The following is a 16,795-nucleotide window of genomic DNA, read 5'->3' as shown; positions in this document are numbered from 1 at the left end:
GGCTTTCTCTAGTTGCGGTGAGCGGGGGTTACTCTTCGTTGTGGTGCGCGGGCTTCTCATTGCGGTGGCCTCTCTTGTTGCGGAGCACAGGCTCTAGGTGTGCGGGCTTCAGTAGTGTGGCACGCGGGCTCAGTACTTGTGGTGCACAGGCTTAGTTGCCCTGCGGCATGTGGGATCCTACCAGACCAGGGCTCGAACCCATGTCCCCTGCATTGGCAGGCGGATTCTTAACCACTGTGCCACGAAGGAAGTCCAAGATTTCTTCTTTTATCATTTTCTTTCTATTTAGAGAGTTTCCTTTAGCCATTCTTTTAGGATAGGTCTGCTGGACAAATTCTCCTAATTTTCCTCCCTCTGAGAAAGTCTAGATTTTTCCTTCATTCCTGAAGGATATGTTTGCTGGATATAGAATTCTGGGTTGACACTTCTTTTCTTTCAGCACATGAAAAATGTGCCACCTCCTTCTGGCCTCCATGGATTTTGATAAGAAAACCTGCTGTCATTCGAAGTGTTTATCCCCTACAAATAATGCATCTTTTCTCTTTTGCTGCTTTCAAGATTTTTTCTTTGTTTTTAGTTTTCAGATGTTTGACTATGATGTGTTCTGACATAGATTTTGAGGGTTTGTGCTATTTGGGGTTCACTCAGTTTCCTGAATTTGTAAGCTTATGTCGTTTGGACAAATTTTCAGGAAATTTAGGAAATTTTTCAGCCATTATTTCTTTGAATACTTTTTAATCTCTGCCCCCTTTCTTGCTCTTTCTAAGACTCTGGTGACACAACCACTAGATTTTTTTGTATAGCTCCACAAGTCCCTGATTCTATGTTCATTTTATTTTTCTGTCTATTTTATCTCTGTTGTTCAGATTGAGTTATTTCTATTGTTCTATTTTCAAGTCCATGGATTGTTTCCTCTGTTCCCTCATTTCTGCTATTGAGCCCATCCACTGACTTTTAGTTTGGTTACTGTATTTTATACAGTATTTTATTTAAGTTCTAAAATTTCCATTTACCCCTTTCTTATCTTCTATTTCTTTACTGAGACTTTCTGTTTTCATTGGTTTCAAATCTGTTCATAATGGCTCACTGATACATTATTATGATGGCTTCTTCAAAACCTTTCTTTGACAGATCATTCTAACATCTATATCATTTGGATATGGGTATCTGATTATTGCCTTCTCTCATTCATATTGAGAGATTTTCCTGATTCTTGGTATGAGTGATTTTTGATCAAAGCATAAACATTTTGGGCATTATGCTATAAAACTTTGGGTTTTATTTAAATTCTATGTTTTAGCAGACCTCCTCTGACACTGCTATGGTGCCACCTTGTTCATCTCCACAGAGAAGGCTTTGCATGGGGTCTAGGATTTTCAGTATGGTTTGCAAAGCTCTTGCTGATTTTTCAAAGTATTGTTATGTGCAATAATAAAACTACTGGTGGAGGGGATGGGAAAGCACAGGTAAATCAGCCCAGGTGTGCCGATCTGGCTGACTCATTTTTTTTTTAACAGATTACAATGTTTTATTCACTAATAAACTAAAAGTCCTTTTCTAGATGTTTATTTCTCCTGCATGCCTCACTTGTTTTCAAAGCCCTATAAGGGGCAGCTTCACCTAGTCCTCAGACTCAGATCCGTCTTCATCTTGACTAATCTGGAAGTAACAAACTTCATAAGTCTCCTAGTCAGATGCAACCACATAAAGTCAAACATGAAGACTGTTCTCCTTAAGATATTTTGTGGTAAGGTATTTCAAATACCTTTTAGAGAGCTATTTCTCAGGAACAATTGTGATTTTATTCTTGAAGCATTCAATGTGAATGACATTCCCAAGATCTCCAGTTTTTCCATTGACTTTAAACTTCTCTCATGGAAACTGTTCAAAATTTCCAGAATCAAAGTTCTATCTTCTACTGGATGAGTAAGGTCCAAATTAAACTTCCAGGTTGACTTCTTAGGCTTCTTGTGGCGGCACCACCTGAAGACTGGTCGGGCAATTAGAGAGAGACTGGCTGACTCATTTAAGAGAGAATTAGCCGATAGCCAATGAGAACAGGCTCTGCCATGGTCTGAATGTCTGTGAACCCCACACATTCATGTTGAAATCTTAACCCCAAAGGTGGTGGTATTAGTAGGTGGTGGCTTTGGGAGGTGCTTCAACTGTGGTGGGGATCCTCATAAATGGTATTAGTGCCTTATAAAAGAGGATCCAGGAGATCCCTAGCCATGTGAGGACACAATGAGACATCTCTGACCCAGAAAAAAGCCCTCACCAGACCGTGCTAGCATCCTGATCTTGGACATCAAACTTCTAGAACTGTGAGAAATAAATTTCTGTTGTTTATAAGCTATCCAGTCTGTGTATTTTGTTATAGCAGCTTGAAAGGACTAAGACAGGTCCCCAATGAAAGGGAGGCCCGGCCAGGGTGAATGGGAGGACAAGAAGGGGCATTTTGCAATCCACCAGGGTTTGAATGGCAGCCAATTTAAAAAATCAACATTAAAAAAGTTATTATAAAGCTATAGTTAGAGGAGGCTGTGGTAAGCAATTGGTCTCCATGCTTTTGAGTCAGAACTGAATCAGATTCCTATAAAATTGAGTCACAACACCAAGGGCCTGTCCAGGTTGCTCATGTACAAACAAAAAAAAGATTTATTATAATAATTAGTTAGTTCCAGATTGAAGGAGGTGGTTGGAGAGCTATTATATCACACAATGCCTGGTCATGTTTAGGTTTTCATAGAAGAGGGTGAGTTACTGAGAACTTCATTAAATAGCAATTTCAGAAAAGTTGGGGATCCATTGCTGGCAATAACTAGGAGTCCTAGCCAAGAATCCTCTTGTTTGATAGTGAGCCTGGAAAATGAATGGTTTGCAGATAGTCTGCAAGTGAGAGCTTTGCCTTCTTGGTATAAATCATGCCCTAGGCAATGAACTTTGGTTTGACAAAAACTTTTCTTTGGAAACTTATGATATTCTAGCTAAAAAATTAAATGGATTGATACCAGTCCTAGAGCTCACTTCATCTTTAGAATGAAGCAAAATGTTAACTATGTATTGGATGAACATAAAATAACAAGGTAATCTAAGGTCTTTAAAGTCCTAGTAAGAAGTTGTGAAAAGTAGGTGGGTGCTTAAGTAAACCCCCGAGTGACCTCTGTGGAGATCTTCAGTTTGGGCTTTATTAGGACACAAGAATATAGGTAAGTCTGGGTCCAAATGAACTATAACCTCATTATGAACTGAAGAATCCTCATGAATTTCAAGGAAGTAGTGATCAGAAGAGTGTTTATTCTGGCAATGCCATTTGCACTATTAAGTTAGTGGATCATGTCACAAGAGAAAAGAATATTTTATGGTGTGAGGTCTACTTTTTTATTATCCCGAACAGAAAATATGTATCCATTAAAAAATAACTCCCCATTCCTTCCTCCTTCCAGCCCCTGGTAACCTCTATTCTATTCTCTCTGTCTATGAATTTGCCTATTCTGGATACCTCACATAGGTGGAATCCAAGGGATATGCTCTGGCAAGACAGGGTGACAGATAAACTACCTTCTCAGGCTCATGGACTAGTGATTACCTGCAGGACTAGTGTAACCTAGTGTTAAGAGCACATATTGTCATCAGATGACTTGGATTTGAATCCTAGCTCCACTACTTCTTTTTCTCTTTTTAAAGTTTTATATCACAGTAAAATGCACATAACATTAAATTTACCATCTTAATCATTTTTAAGTGTACAGTTCAATAGTGTTAAGTACATTCACATTGTGCAACCAATCTGTGAGACTCTTTTCATCTTGCAAAACTGAAACTCTATACCTATTAAAAACAACTTCCTACTCCCTCCTCTCCCCAGTCCCTGGCAGCCACCATTCTGCTTTGCGTCTTTCTAAATTTGACTGCTCTAGGTATCTCATATAGGTGGAGTAATACATAATTTTTCCTTTTGTGACTGGCTTATTTCACTTAGCAAAATGCTTTCAAATTTCACCCATGTTGTGGCATGTATCAGAATTTCATTATTTTTTAAGGCTGAATAATATTCCATTGTATGTATATACCACATTTTGCTTATTCATCTGTTGATGAACATTTGGGTTGTTTCCACCTTTTGGGTATTGTAAATAATGCTGCTATGAACATAAGTATACAAATACCTGAGTCCCTGCTTTCAGTTATTTTGTGTATATAACCAGCAGTGGAATTGCTGGATCACATGTTTCAAATGCCAAACTATTTTTAATTCCCACCAGCAACGCACCGGGTTCCAATTTTTCCACATCCTTGTCACAGCTTGTTCTTTTCTTTCTTTCTTTCTTTTTTCTTTGTTTGATATAGACATCTTAATGGATGGGCCATGTGAAATGGTATCTCACTGTGGTTTTGATTTGCATTTTCTCTAGTGGCTAGTGACACAGTGACACTGAGCATCTTTTCATGAGCTTATTGGCCATTTGTATATCTTCTTTGGAGAACTGTGAAGTCTTTTGCTCATTTTTGTTTTGTTTTGTTTTCTTTGTTTTTGGCCACATGTGTGGCTTGTGGGACCTTAGTTCCCTGACCAGGGATTGAACCAGGGCCCACTGCAGTGGAAGTGCAGAGTCCTAACCACTGGACCTCCAGGGAATTCCCTTTTGTTCATTTTTTTAACACTTTTATTAGAGTATAAATGCTTTACCTTTTGCTCATTTTTGAATTGGGTTGTTTGTTTTTTGTCGTTGAGTTGTAGGAGTACTTTATAGTAATCCCTTTTCACATATATGATTTGTGAATATCTTTTCCAATTCCATGGGAGAGAATTCCTACTCACTTTTGCCTTCTCTAAACTCTATTTGCAAGTTGAAGTGTTCAGATACCTGCCCCCTTTTGGGACTGTCTCTGTTGTTATCAAGTAGTTCTGTTTGTGCCTGTCCTGACTTTTCAGCTGGCATATAGACTATAGTTTTGATCTCCACTTCCCCCCTCCCCACCCGCTCCCCACCCCATCACCATAACAGCACTTAGCACGGTTCTGGGATAGGTGGTATCCAGAGACACAGTCTCTTATAACTAGGAGGGATCCTACACACATCTTTTTTTTTTAAATACATTTATTTATTTTTATTTTTGGTTGTGTTGGGTTTTTGTTGCTGTGCATGGGCTTTCTCTGGTTGCGGTGAGCAGGAGCTACTCTTCGTTGGGGTGCACAGGCTTCTCGTTGCAGTGGCTTCTCTTGTTGTGGAGCACAGGCTCTAGGCACACAGACTTCAGTAGTTGTGGCACGCAGGCTCAGTAGTTGTGGCATGTGAGCTCTAGAGCGCAGGCTCAGTAGTTGTGGTGCACGGGCTTAGTTGCTCTGCGGCATGTGGGATCTTCCCAGACCAGGGCTCTAACCCGTGTTCCCTGCATTGGCAGGCAAATTCTTAACCACTGTGCCACCAGGGAAGCCCTGTACACACATCTTGATACAACTTCCTCTCTGAAGTTCAGAGACCAACAGTTAGTTGGAGATAGAAACAAGACCCAGTTCCAGAATGCAGGGTCCACTCACCTGTTTCTTCTCTTGTCTCTCCATGCTCATATTCCACCCTTCAGACACACTGAATTATGGGACGTTCTACATACTCACCATGTCAGTTCTCTCAGTGGGGCCGATGTAGATTGTGGAGATCCAATCCCAGTTCTGCCTCTTCCTGAGCTGTGTGATCTTGGGCAAGGTACCAGATCTCTCTGTGCCTCAGTTTCCACATCTATAAAATTGGTACTGTATTAATACCTCCCTCATGTAATTGTGAAGATTCATGAAGAGAGTACATATGCACAATCCCTGGTCCATAGTAAGTACACAATACACGTTAGAAATACCATTATTGCCTTTCAGACTTTGAACTTGCTGTTCTCCCTGCTTATATTAAATTCCCTTACTCTACATGTCACCTCCCACCCTAAATGCTTTCAACTATGTTGTCTCCTCTAGGAAGTCTTCCCTGATTCCTGTAGAGTGAGATGGATTAAGGGTACCTTCTCTGTATTCTTAATATCTCTTACAAAAATATTCATTCTTACTGTATATTAGGTATTGCTGTAGGCACTGCAGTTAAAATAATGGACAGCAGAGAAAAAATATTCCTATCCTCAGGGAGCTAAAGTTCTACTGATAAGTTCACTGGAAAAAAATAAAGCAGGAAAGGAGATCCAAATAGTCAGGGGTTGCAATTTTAAATGGGATTGCCAAGGACTCCCTCACTAGAGAAGGTCATACTTGAGTGAGGACCTGAGGGGGTTGAACTCTCTTTGACTAGAGTTCAACCAGAGAAACTCCTAGTTATTGCTTGATTGAATAACTCAGGACAATATCCTAGCCAAGTTGACATATAAAACTGACCTACACAGGAGGTAAATGAGCTAGGCATGGAAATATCTGGGGGAAGAGTACTCTAGATAGAGGGAACACTCATGTAAAGTCCTGAGTTGGAAGCACTTGAGGAATATTCCAGGAACAGTAAATAAGCCAGTGTGTGTAGAATGCAGAAAGCAAAGAAGAGAGTAGCAGGATATGGAGTCAGAGAGATAATTATGAGCCAGATCATGTGTGGCTTGGTAAGCCATTATGATGAATCTTCCAATCCATGTAGGCCTTTGGAAACACTGGCCAGTGGTGGTTTTAATTTTTTCAACAGCTTTATTGAAATATGATGGACAATAAACTGTGCATATTTAAAGTGTACAATATAAGTTTTGACATATGTATACTCCAATGGAACCATCACCATATTCAAGATAATGAACATGTCTATCGTAACCAAAAGTTTCCTTGTGCCCTTCTGTAATCCCTTCTCCTGCTCACCATCACCCTTCTCCTCTTCCCTCGGGCAATTACTGACCTACTTTCTGTCACCGTAGATTAGTTATATTTTCTAGAATTTATGTAACTGGAATCATACAGATATGCTTTTACTCAGCATAATTAAGATTCATGCATGTTGTTGTTTCTATCAGTAGTTTGTTCCTTTTTATTGCTGAGTAGCATTCCATTGTACTGCTATACCACAATTTGTTTATACATTCACATGTTGATGGAAATTTGTGTTTGTGGTGGTTAATTTTACATGCCAACTTGACTGGGCTAAGGGATGCCCCGATAGCTGGTAAAACATTATTTCTGACTGTGTTTGTGAGTGTGTCTCCAGAAGAGATTACCATTTGAATCAGTAGACTGAGTAAAGAAGATCACCCCTTACCCAAATGGTTGGGTACCATCCAATCCATTGAGGGACTTAATAGAACAAAAAGGTAGAGGAAGGGTGAATTCACTTGCTCTTGCTTGAGCTGAGATACCCATCTTCTACCCTTGGACATCAGCACTCCTGATCTTGGGTTTTGGGACTCAGACTGGAACTTACATCACTGGCTCTCCCCTCACCCCCCATCTCTCCCCATTCTGAGGACTTTGGGCTCAGACTGAATTACATTAGCACCTTCTGGTTCCTGGTTCTCCAGCTTGTCCACTTGTTATGACCATAAGAGGGTCATAATTCCACCTAACATGATACAAAATCTTGCCAAAAAAATTAATTGTATGAATATATTTCCAGACTCTCTTTTCTGTTCCATTGATTGGTTTAGCTACCTTTATACTAATGCCACCCATCCCAATTACCATAGCTTTATAAGTTTTAAAATCAGGTTCCTTCCCCCTCCCCGTGTCCTCAAGTCCGTTCTCTATGTCTACGTCTTTATTCCTGTCCTGCCACTACATTCTTCAGAACCTTTTTTTTTTTATATTCCATATATATGTGTTAGTATACAGTATTTGTTTCTCTCTTTCTGACTTACTTCACTCTGTATGACAGACTCTAGGTCCATGCACCTCACTAAAAATAACTCAGTTTCATTTCTTTTTATGGCTGAGTAAAATTCCATTGTGTATATGTGCCACATCTTCTTTACTCATTCATCTGTCAATGGACACTTAGTTGCTTCCATGTCCTGGCTATTGTAAATAGTGCTGCAATGAACATTGTGGTACATGACTCTTTTTGAATTATGGTCTTCTCAGGGTATATGCCCAGTAGTGGGATTGCTGAGTCATATGGTAGTTCTATTTTTAGTTTTTTAAGGAACCTCCATACTGTTCTTCATAGTGGCTGTATCAATTTACATTCCTACCAACAGTGCAAGAGGGTTTCCTTTTCTCCACACCCCCTCCAGCATTTATTCTTTGTAGATTTTTTTTGATGATGGCCATTCTGACCAGTGTGAGGTGATACCACATTTTAGTTTTTTTCAAAATAAATTTATTTATTTATTTATTTATTTTTGGCTGTGTTGGGCCTTTGTTGCTGTGCGTGGGCTTTCTCTAGTCGTGGCAAGTGGGGGCTACTCTTTCGTTGTGGTGCCCAGGTTTCTCATTGTGGTGGCTTCTCGTTGAGGAGCACAGTCTCTAGGCATGTGGGCTTCAGTAGTTGTGGCACGCAGGCTCAGTACTTGTGGCACATGGGCTTAGTTGCTCTGTGGCATGTGGGCTCTTCCTGGACCAGGGCTCGAACCTGTGTCCCCTGCACTGGCAGATGGATTCTTAACCACTGCACCACCAGGGAAGCCCCCCTTACTGTAGCTTTGATTTGAATTTCTCTAATGATTAGTGATGTTGAGCATCCTTTCATGTGTTTGTTGGCAATCCATATATCTTCTTTGGAGAAATGTCTATTTAGGTCTTCTGCCTATTTTTGGATTCGGTTGTTTGTTTTTTTGATATTGAGCTGTACTGCTTGTATATTTTGGAGATTAATCCTTTGTCAGTTGCTTCATCTGCAAATATTTTCTCCCATTCTGAGGTTGTCTTTTCATCTTGTTTATGGTTTCCTTTGCTGTTCAAAAGCTTTTAAGTTTCATTAGGTCCCATTTGTTTATTTTGATTTTTTTTCTTTCTCTTTCTTTCTTTCTTTCTTTTTCTTTCTTTTTGTGGCACACAGGCCTCTCACTGTTGTGGCCTCTCCCGTTGCGGAGCACAGGCTCCAGATGCGCAGGCTCAGCGGCCATGGCTCATGGGCCCAGCTGCTCCGCGGCATGCGGGATCCTCCCAGCCCGGGGCACGAACCCGTGTCCCCTGCATCGGCAGGTGGACTCCCAACCACTGCGCCACCAGGGAAGCCCTTTATTTTGATTTTGTTTCCATTTCTCTAGGGGGTGGGTCAAAAAGGATCTTGCTGTGATTTATGTCATAGAGTGTTCTGCCTATGTTTTCCTCTAAGAGTTTCATAGTGTCTGGCCTTACGTTTAGGTTTTTAATCCATTTTGAATTCATTTTTGTGTGTAGTGTTAGGGAGTGTTCTAATTTCATTCTTTTACATGTAGCTGTACAGTTTTCCCAGCACCACTTATTGAACAGGCTGTCTTTTCTCCATTGTATATCCTTGCCTCCTTTATGAAAAATAAGGTGACCATATGTGGGTGGGTTTATCTCTGGGCTTTCTATCCTGTTCCATTGGTCTATATTTCTGTTTTTCTACCAGTACCATACTGTCTTGATTACGGTAGCTTTGTAGTATAGTCTGAAGTCAGGGAGCCTGATTCCTCCAGCTCCATTTTTCTTTCTCAAGACTGCTTTGGCTATTTGGGGTCTTTTTTGTTGATATACAAATTGTGAAATTTTTTGTTCTAGTTCTGTGAAAAATGCCATTGGTAGTTTGATAGGGATTGCACTGAATCTGTAGATTGCTTTGGGTAGTATAGTCATTTTCACAGTTGATTCTTCCAATCCAAGAACATGGTATATCTCTCCATCTGTTTTTATCATCTTTAATTTCTTTCATCACTATCTTATAGTTTTCTGCCTACAGGTCTTTTGTCTCCTTAAGTAGGTTTATCCCTAGGTATTTTATTCTTTTTCTTGCAATGGTAAATGGGAGTGTTTCCTTAAATTCTCCTTTAGATTTTTCATCATTAGTGTATAGGAATGCAAGAGTTTTCTGTGCATTAATTTTGTATCCTGCTACTTTACCAAATTCATTGATTAGCTCTACTATTTTTCTGGTAGCATCTTTATGATTCTGTATGTATAGTATCACGTCATCTGCAAATAGTGACCGTTTTACTTCTTCTTTTCCAATTTGGATTCCTTTTATTTCTTTTCCTTCTCTGATTGCTGTGGCTAAAACTTTCAAAACTACATTGAATAATAGCTGTGAGATTGGGCAGCCTTGTCTTGTTCCTGATCTTAGAGGAAATGGTTTCAGTTTTTCACCATTGAGAACAAAGTTGGCTGTGTGTTTGTCATATATGGCCTTTATTAACTTGAGGTAAGTTCCCTCTGTGCCTACTTTCTGGGGAGCTTTTATCATAAATGGGTGTTGAATTTTGTCAAAAGCTTTTTATGCATCTATTGAGATGATCATATGGTTTTTTGTCTTCAATTTGTTAATATGGTGTATTACATTGATTGATTTGCATATATTAGAGAATCCTTTCATTCCTGGGATAAACCCCACTTGATCATGGTGTATGATCCTTTTAATGTGCTGCTGGATTCTGTTTGCTAGTATTTTGTTGAAAAGTTTTGCATCTATGTTCATCAGTGATATTGGCCTGTAGTTTTCTTTTTTTGTGACACCTTTGTCTGGTTTTGGTATCAGGGTGATGGTGGCCTCGTAGAATGAGTTTGGGAGTGTTCCTCCCTCTGGTGTATTTTGGAAGAGTTTAAGAAGGACAGGTGTTAGCTTTTCTCTAAATGTTTGATAGAATTTGCCTGTGAAGCCGTCTGCTCCTGGGCTTTTGTTTGTTGGAAGATTTTTAATCACAGTCTCAGTTTCAGTGCTTGTGATTGGTCTGTTTATATTTTCTATTTCTCCCTGGTTCAGTCTTGGAAGGTTGTGCCTTTCTAAGAATTTGTCCATTTCTTCCAGGTTGTCCATTTTACTGGCATATAGTTGCTTGCAGTAATGTCTCATGATCCTTTGTATTTCTGCAGTGTCAGTTGTTACTTCTCCTTTTTCATTTCTACTTCTGTTGATTTGAGTCTTCTCCCTTTTTTTCTTGATGAGCCTAGCTAATGGCTTATCAATTCTGTTTATCTTCTTAAAGAAGCAGCTTTTAGTTTTATTGATCTTTGCTTTTGTTTCCTTCATTTATTTTTCATTTATTTCTGATCTGATCTTTATGATTTCTTTCCTTCTGCTAACCTTCGATTTTTTTTGTTCTTCTTTCTCTAATTGCATTAGGTGTAAGGTTAGGTTGTTTGAGATTTTTCTTGTTTTTTGAGATAGGATTGAATTGCTGTAAACTTCCCTCTTAGAACTGCTTTTGCTGCATCCCATAGGTTTTGGGTCGTCGTGTTTTCATTGTCATTTGTTTCTAGGTATTTTTTGATTTCCTCTTTGACTTCTTCAGTGATCTCTTGGTTGTTTAGTAGCATACTGTTTGCCTCCATGTGTTTGTATTTTTTAGGTTTTTTTCCTGTAATTGATATCTAGTCTCATAGCATTGTGGTCGGAAAAGATACTTGATATGATTTCAATTTTCTTAAATTTTCCAAGGCTTGATTTGTAACCCAAGATATGATCTATCCTGGAGAATGTTCCATGAGCACTTGAGAAGAAAGTGTATTCTGTTGTTTTTGGATGGAATGTCCTCTAAATATCAATTAAGTCCATCTTGTCTAATGTGTCATTTAAAGCTTGTGTTTCCTCATTTATTTTCATTTTGGTTGATCTGTCCATTGATGAAAGTGGGGTGTTAAAGTCCCCTACTATGATTGTGTTGCTGTCAATTTCCCCTTTTATGGCTGTTAGCATTTGCCTTATGTATTGAGGTGCTCCTATGTTGGGTGCATAAATATTTACAATTGTTATATTTTCTTCTTGGATTAATTCTTTGCTCATTATGTAGTGTCCTTAGTTGTCTCTTGTAATAGTCTTTATTTTAAAGTTGAATTTATCTGATATTAGAATTGCTATTCCAGATTTCTTTTGATTTCCATTTGCGTGGAATATCTTTTTCTATACCCTCATTTTAAGTCGGTATGTGTCCCTAGGTCTGAAGTGGGTCTCTTGTAGACAGCATATGTATGGGTCTTGTTTTTGTATCCATTCAGCCAGTCTATGTCTTTTGGTTGGAGCATTTAATCCATTTACATTTATGGTAATTATTGATATGTATGTTCTTATTACCATTTTCTTAATTGTTTGGGGTTTGTTTTTGTAGGTCTTTTCCTTCTCTTGTGTTTCCTGCCTAGAGAAGTCCCTTTAGCATTTGTTGTAAAGCTGGTTTGGTGGTGCTGAATTCTTTTAACTTTTGTTTGTCTGTAAAGGTTTTAATTTCTCCGTTGACTCTGAATGAGATCCTTTCTGGGGAGAGTAATCTTGGTTGTAGGTTTTTCCCTTTCAGCACTTTAAATATGTCCTGCCACTCCCTTCTGGCTTGCAGAGTTTCTGCTGAAAGATCAGCTGTTAACCTTATGGGGATTCCCTTGTACACTATTTGTTGCTTTTCCCTTGCTGCTTTTAATATTTCTTCTTAGTATTTAATTTTTGATAGTTTGATTAATATGTGCCTTGGTGTGTTTCTCCTTGGATTTATCCTGTATGGGACTCTCTGCGCTTCCTGGAGTTGATCAACTATTTCCTTTCCCATATTAGGGAAGTTTTCAACTATAATCTCTTCAAATATTTTCTCAGACCCTTTCTTTTTCTCGTCTCCTTCTGGGACCCCTATAATTCGAATGTTGGTGTGTTTAATATTGTCCCAGGCATCTCTGAGATTGTCTTCAATTCTTTTCATTCTTTTTTCTTTGTTCTGCTCTGCAGTAATTATTTCCACTATTTTATCTTCCAGGGCACTTATCTGTTCTTCTGCCTCAGTTATTCTGCTATTGATTCCTTCTAGAGAATTTTTAATTTCATTTATTGTGTTATTCCTCATTGTTTGTTTGCTCTTTAGTTCTTCTACGTTCTTGTTAAAGGTTTCTTGTATTTTCTCCATTTTATTTCCAAGATTTTGGATCATCTTTACTATCATTACTCTGAATTCTTTTTCAGGTAGACTGCTTATTTCCTCTTCATTTGTTTAGTCCCATGGGTTTTTACCTTGCTCCCTCAATATTACCTTGCTGCATATTTTTCTGTCTTCTCATTTTGCTTAACTTACTGTGTTTGGGGTGTCCTTTTTCACAGGCTGCAGGTTCGTAGTTCCTGTTGTTTTGGTGTCTGCCCTCAGTGGGTGAGGATGGTTTAGTGGCTTGTGTAGCCTTCTTGGTGGAGGGGACTGGTGCCTGTGTTCTGGCAGATGAGGCTGGATCTTGTCTTTCTGGTGGGCAGGGCCGTGTCTGTTGGTGTGTTTTGGGGTGTCTGTGCACTTAGTATGATTTTAGGCAGTCTCTCTGCTAATGGGTGGGGTTGTGTTCTTGTCTTACTAGTTGTTTGGCATGGGGCATCCAGCACTGGAGCTTGCTGGCCATTGGGTGGACCTGGGTCTTAGTGTTGAGATGGAGATCTCTGGGAGAGCTCTCACTGATTGATATTATGTGGGGCTGGGAGGTCTCTGGTGATCCAATGTCCTGAACTTGGCTCTCCCACCTCAGAGGCTCAGGCCTGACACCAGGCCTGAGCACCAAGACTCTGTCAGCCACCTGGCTCAGAAGAAAAGGGAGATAAAAAGAAAGAAAATTAAAAATGAAATTATTAACATAAAAAAATAATAATTAAAAAAAAAGAAGAGAGCAACGAAACCGAAAAACAAATCCACCAATGATAACAAGTGGTAAAAACTAAACTAAGATTAACATAAATATCAGAAAGAAATCAATCGCAGACAGCAAACCCCAAGTTTATAGTTGTTCCTGAAGTCCACCACCTCAATTTTGGGACAATTTGTTGTCTATTGAGGTATTCCACAGATGCAGGGTACATCAAGTTGATTGTGGGGATTTAGTCTGCTGCTCCTGAGGCCACACCAAGAAATTTCCCTTTCTCTTCTTTGTTCACACAGCTCCTGGGGTTCAGCTTTGATTTTGGCCCGACCTCTGTGTGTAGGTCACCCGCAGGCATCTGTTCCCTGCCCAGACAGGAGCGGGTTAAAGCAGCGGCTGATTAAGGGGCTTGGCTCACTCATGCCGGGGGCGGGGAGGGAGGGGTACGGTAGTCATAACTGGAATGTGGTGGGAGCCTGTAGCAGCAGAGCCCGGCATGACATTGCAACAGTCTGAGGCTCGCTGTTTGTTCTTCTGGGAAAGTTATCCCTGGATCACGGGACCCTGGCAGTGGTAGGCTATACAGGCTCCTGCAGGGGGCGGCGTGCGGATAGTGACCTGTGCTTGAGCACAGGATTCTTGGTGGCAGCAGCAGCAGCCTTAGCATTTCATGCCCGTCTCTGGGGTCCAAGCTGATAACCACAGCTCACGCCCACCTCTGGAGCTCGTTTAGGCGGTGCTCTGAATCCTCTCTCCTCACGCACCCTGAAACAATGGTCTCTTGCCTCTTCGGCAGGTCCAGACTTTTTCCTGGACTCTCTCCCAGCTAGCTGTGGTGCATTAGCCCCCTCAGGCTGTGTTCACGTTGCCAACTCCAGTCCTCTCACTGGCGTGTGATCTCCAAATCCTAGTCTCAGCTTGCAGCCACCACCCGCCCCCGGCAGGTGAGCAGACAAGCCTCTCAGGCTGGTGAGTGCCAGTCAGCACCAATCCTCTGTGCGGGAATCTCTCCACTTTGCCCTCTGCACCCCTGTTGCTGTGCTCTCCTCCGTGGCTCCGAAGCTTCTCCCCCTGCCCAGCCCCTGTCTCCACCAGTGAAGGGGCTTCCTAGTGTGTGGAAACTTTTCCTCCTTCACAGCTCCCTCCCAGAGGTGCAGGTCCCATCCCTATTCTTTTGTCTATGTTTTTACTTTTCTCTTTTGCCCTACCCAGGTATGTGGGGATTTTCTTGCCTTTGAGGAAGTCTGAGGTCTTCTGCCAGCATTCAGTAGGTGTTCTGTAGGAGTTCCACTTGTAAAAGTATTTCTGATGTATTTGTGGGGAGGAAGGTGATCTCCACATCTTACTCCTCTGCCATCTTGAAGGTCTACCTATTTATTTTTGAGTGAGCTTTGATATTTTATTTTTTTAAAAGAATGTAAAATTGCTTTTATATTAGACAGTGGTCAAGATAATTTACCACTTAACAAATAATAGCAAAAAATCATAGGACTATCTTATAGATGCAGGAAAATAAATTAATAGAAGTTGGCAGTTTTTATAATAAAAAATTAGCAAAGCAGGAATAGGTGAGAACTTCCTTAATGTAATAAAGGATAAGTACCAATAGTGACAGGAGCAAAACAAATACTACAACCAACATCATGAGCTGAAGGATTTTCCTCTGAAATCACGCTTTTCTTCTGACTAGATTTTTGCTGTTATCCCATATATTCAACATTTGATCATCATTTCCAGTCACACAAGCTTTGATTCTCTCATTCAAGAGATATATCTATTTTATCTAAGTTGTCAAATGCATTGGCATAAAATTATTCATAATATTCTCTTATTATCCTTTTTATATGTATAGGATCTGTAATGATGTCCTCTCTCATTACTGATATTGGTAACTTATGACATCTCTTTTTATCTGATCAGTCTGGAGAGAGATTTACCAATTTTATTTATCTTCTCACATTGCAGGGTGTTGAACAGAGGAGTGACATGACATGATTTACATTTAGTACTACTTGATCTAAAATAGAATGCAGAAAAACAGCACGGTATTGGCACAGAAACAGACACACAGATCAATGGAACAGAACAGAGAGCCCAGAAATAAGCCCACGTACCTACTGTCAATTAATCTATGACAAAGGAGGCAAGAACATAAAATGGAGAAAAGACAGTCTCCTCAACAGTGGTGCTGGAAAATCTGGATAGCCACATGTAAAACAATGAAATTAGAACATTCCCTTACACCACATAAAAAAATAAACTCAAAATGCTTTAAAGACCTAAATGTAAGACGTGAGGCCATAAAACTCCTAGAAGAGAACATAGGCATAACACTGTTTGACACAAATCATAGCAATATTTTCTTGGATTAGTCTCCCAAGGCAAAAGAAATAAAAGCAAAAGTAAACAAATGGGACCTAATTAAACTTAAAAGCTTTTGCACAGCAAAGGAAACCATCAACAAAATGAAAAGACAACCTACTGAGTGGGAGAAAATATTTGCAAATGATGTGACCAACAAGAGGTTAATATCCAAACTATACAAACAGCTCATACAACTCAATACCAAAGAGATAAACAATACAATAAAAAAATGAGCAGAAAGGCTTCCCTTTTGGCACAGTGGTTAAGAATCTGCCTGCCGGGCTTCCCTGGTGGCGCAGTGGTTGAGAGTCCACCTGCCGATGCAGGGGACATGGGTTTGTGCCCCGGTCCGGGAAGATCCCATATGCCGTGGAGCGGCTAGGCCTGTGAGCCATGGCCGCTGAACCTGCGCGTCCGGCGCCTGTGCTCCGCAACGGGAGAGGCCACAACAGTGAGAGGTCCGTGTACCAAAAAAAAAAAAAAAAAAAAAAAGAATCTGCCTGCCAACGCAGGGGACACAGGTTCGAGCCCTGGTCTGGGAAGATCCCACATGCCACAGAGCAAATAAGCCCGTGTGCCACAACTACTGAGACTGTGCTCTAGAGCCCGTGAACCACAACTACTAAGCCCACATGCCACAACTACTGAAGCCCACGCGGCTAGAGCCCATGCTCCACAACAAGAGAAGCCACTGCAAAGAGAAGCCCGCACACCTCAATGAAGAGTAGCCCCCGCTTGCCACAACTACAGAAAGTT

The 16,795-nt window shown here is 40.4% G+C and overlaps 1 long non-coding RNA gene and 1 pseudogene across 2 annotated transcripts in view; both read right to left on the bottom strand.

Annotated features, from left to right (window-relative positions):
• Positions 1–1,620: 1,620 nt before the first annotated feature.
• On the bottom strand, positions 1,621–4,943 carry LOC309799183 (ribosomal protein eL22-like 1; annotated as a pseudogene). Its single transcript has 2 exons — positions 4,823–4,943; positions 1,621–1,990 (listed from the first exon to the last, which is right to left on the bottom strand). The product of its transcript is annotated as a ribosomal protein eL22-like 1 (transcript).
• A 170-nt stretch (positions 4,944–5,113) lies between these two features.
• The window catches only part of LOC309800497, a 37,034-nt gene continuing 25,352 nt past the window's right edge, over positions 5,114–16,795 (bottom strand). The window contains exons 5-6 of the long non-coding RNA XR_014293465.1: positions 5,621–5,741; positions 5,114–5,394 (exon numbers count right to left, since the gene is read on the bottom strand). This is a non-coding gene — a long non-coding RNA (uncharacterized lncRNA). The remainder of the gene's footprint in view (positions 5,395–5,620; positions 5,742–16,795) is intronic.

This window comes from Mesoplodon mirus (genome assembly GCF_964341445.2).
Source record: "Mesoplodon mirus genome assembly, chromosome: 3".
NCBI lineage: Eukaryota > Metazoa > Chordata > Mammalia > Artiodactyla > Ziphiidae > Mesoplodon > Mesoplodon mirus.
Note: the sequence above shows the minus strand (reverse complement) of the source record. Positions and strands in the feature narration are given on the sequence as shown.